The sequence below is a fragment of the Rattus norvegicus genome, chromosome 4 (assembly GCF_021556685.1).
Source record: "Rattus norvegicus strain SHRSP/BbbUtx chromosome 4, alternate assembly SHRSP_T2T, whole genome shotgun sequence".
Taxonomy (NCBI): domain Eukaryota; kingdom Metazoa; phylum Chordata; class Mammalia; order Rodentia; family Muridae; genus Rattus; species Rattus norvegicus.
The window spans coordinates 33,790-37,248 of NC_141537.1; the positions used below are offsets into that span (position 1 = coordinate 33,790).

General features: G+C 39.9%; 1 pseudogene; it reads left to right on the forward strand.

Annotated features, from left to right (window-relative positions):
* Positions 1–2,454: 2,454 nt before the first annotated feature.
* On the forward strand, positions 2,455–2,922 carry LOC148006205 (ubiquitin-conjugating enzyme E2 variant 1 pseudogene; annotated as a pseudogene).
* The last annotated feature ends 537 nt before the right edge of the window (positions 2,923–3,459 follow it).

Below are 3,459 nucleotides of genomic sequence, written 5' to 3' on the forward strand. Positions count from 1 at the left end.
ATCATGAATACTATTTTGTGAACCATGAATCCACATATGTAAAATAAATCAGTTGTCATAATAAAGAAAGGGCATGACATATTAATATTAGAAATTTTAAAAAACATTAGTTTATTATTTTTTGGTGTGTGTGTGTGTGTGTGTGTGTGTGTGTGTGTGTGTGTGTGTTGCATGTGTGTGTGTTCACGTAGGTCTTCTGATTCCACAGCATGTTTATAGGCCAGATGGCCAATTTCTGTAATGGGTCATTATCTATGGATTCCTATGTTTAAAGTGAGGGTGTTAAGCTTGTTTTGCAGGTCCTTTTTCCCTCTTGCTGGCCCAACATAATTGTCAAAATTTAAATGAATTTCTTATAAGCAATTGATGAAGGTTATTTACTCATCATGAAGTTAGAAGTTCATATTGAAGCTCAGCAAGCCTCTGGAGTGACAATTCCATTTTATGTCAGCATAGGAGACTTGGATATCATTTGATAAGGGCTTATGATTAGTTATATTTATATTCATAGAATGACCAAATTGTTTGATCCTTGAAGAAGTTACCATTAAATTGGAAGACAAAGAACAAGAGCCACATAAGTCCAGCAGCTACTGAGATGCAGTCACTGACTGAGCTGAGTCTGAGCAAACATCAAAGAAACAGTGAGCTGTACTGTAGCCTAAGTAACGATACAAGCAAAAGCACTAAAATTCCTTGAATGAGGCATATAGGTATGGGAAAAGCACTTCAACCTGGGACTTCACTTGACTTAGGCTGCATAAAAATCTACCTTCCAGAAATATACCTAACAATGAAGTTGCTCACCTCATCTCACCTGCATGAAGCTGTATACGTATCAAACAATGGACTAAGACTCCCTGCACATAAATTGTTTATAAACTTCTCTTTCATGATCAACTCCCATTCAAAAGTATTCAAGAGCATATCCACATACTGGAGGGAGAAATCTGTTTCAACTGGCCTGAGACAGTTTAGAATATATACTCAGTAAGTCGTATTGAATCCTCTGGAACAACTTTCAAGGGAAACATCCTGTTTAATGTCATATACCTAGTGATAATGAATATGCATTTGATTAAATCAAATGCATCATGGAAACTGATGTTCACAGTTAATTAAGGCTTGCCTAATCAAAAAAAGCCAATCAAAACAGAAATATCCACACTGAACTCTGAGTAAACAATTCCTCCTTCTCGAGAGGTCCACAAATTAAAGCTACACTGAATACCAGTGTTTCTCACTTTGCTTTTGAATAAAGTTTCTTTGTCACCTTGCTCTCTGTGACTTATGTAATAAGATGAAAACATCCTGGAAACACCTCACCTAGACAGTAACCTCAGATAAAACTGATAAGCATCTTCTTCAAATAATGACACGAATTATGGAAGCTCCAAAAGATTTCTCCTGTTACTTTCTTGTAAGAACTTCTAAGAATGACACAAGCCATGTCTAATCTCATGCCTATTCAATGAAATCAGAAGTTACAAAAGAATTCATCCTAGTGTTGTTTTTTGTACCAATTTCAACTTTAAGATATTAAGTACAATCACATTGGAATTTCTTTTTTCTCAGAAGTTTTGATAATGTCACCTACAATTAAGCAAGAGGAGAATCCTTAATGAATTTCTCTAAAATACATCTGCATGATAGATAAAATATTAACTCTAGAATGAGAATATTAGAAAAATGCTTGTTTCTGTGTTACTGCATTGAAAATGTAATTTATACCCCTTTGTCATTTTCAAAATGCAGATGTTCATAGTATACATATTAGATTATGTGGACTATTAATAATAATAAAAGTTTCTAACAATAATTGAAGAACAGAGCCAGTACTTTGAGACAATAATGCTTCTGTCACCTTTAATGTATATAGTTTTTGCTATAGGTACACAATGATTTCTACATATGAAAGTCTAAATGCTCTACAGCTCATGCTTTCTGGTTTCAAGAAGTGAAAACTTCAGTAATAGCTTTTAACTTCAAAATCAAAATGAAAACAAAATGCATGAACAGAAAGAACAGAAGGAAAATAAAAGAAGAGAGGAAAGAAAGCATGGAAGGAAGGAACGAAGGAAGGAATGAACAAAGGAAGGAAGGAAAGAAGGAAGGAAAGAAGGAAGGAAGGAAGGAAGGAAGGGAACAAGGAAGAAACAGGAAGAGATTTGGTAAGTTGCTCATTTGACAAGCTACATGCAAGTATTGAAGACACCCTTGGATGAGTTCCAAAACTGTACAAGATCAGGCATGGTTGTTCGTATCTATAATTTATTGGTGAATATCAGACATTCAAGGTCATCACTGGATATAGAGTGAGCTTCAGGCAAGTCTGGGGTTTATGAGACCCTGTGGTAAAGAGAGAGAGAGAGAGAGAGAGAGAGAGAGAGAGAGAGAGAGAGAGAGAGAGAGCGAGCTAGGGACCTAGGGGTAGAGGAAGAAAGGAAGGACTGACTTCGAGCGATAGCGACGCAAGATGGCAGCCACCACAGGCTCGGGAGTAAAAGTCCTTCGAGATTTCTGACTGTTGGAAGGGCTGGAAGAAGGCCAGAAAGGAGTAGGCGACAGCACAGTTAGCTAGGGTCTGGAGGACGATGAGGACATGACACTCACAAGATGGACAGGCATGATAATTGGGCCTCCACGAACAATTTATGAAAACTGAATATGCAGCCTTAAGATAGAGTGTGGGCCACGCTAGTATCCAGAAGCATCCCAGTCTGTGAGATTTGTAACAAGAGTCAATATGAACGGCGTGAGCAGTTCCAATGGAGTGGTGGATCCACGAGCCATGGCAGTGCTGGCAAAGTGACAGAATTCCCACAGCCTCAAAGTCATCCTGCAGGAACTTGGCGCTTGATGATGTCAAAAGAGAACATGACGCTGCCACAGCCACCAGAAGGACAGTGTTACAGCCATTAGTCACCAAGGCCCTGGCCTCCCTTCCCCATCCAACCCAAGTCTTCATTTTCCACAGTAGTGAATTTTCTAGATCCATCTGTAGACCTCAAAGTACTGGAGAGGAAGCCCCATTTAGACTTCATCCTGAGACACTGCTCTGATACTAACTTCTTGTCCATTTGAAATACCTAAGTTGTGCTGTGTAACATCATCTGTCGAGTATAACTGCTGTCTGCCTGGTTGAACTTATGGGATCAATAAGATGTGTTGAAATCGGTTTCCTTTGGGAGCGGTGGACACAGGTAACGCAACTGTGGACAGACACGTCTCACACAATCACCTGCTGCTGGCACTTGGCCTGGGTATGCCTTTGCCCGCCCTGCCCTCTCCCACAGCTGTGTGGTGGCCCTTAGAATAGATGGGGAGGTTTCAGGTAACAGCTGTGGGACTGACCACCACTAGGCTTGGGGTGCTCTGGCTGTACCCATGCTTTCTTAAGTCTTAAGTGATTGCTCCATCCAAGCCATGGTCCCCACTCCTCCACTCCCACCCTTGGTC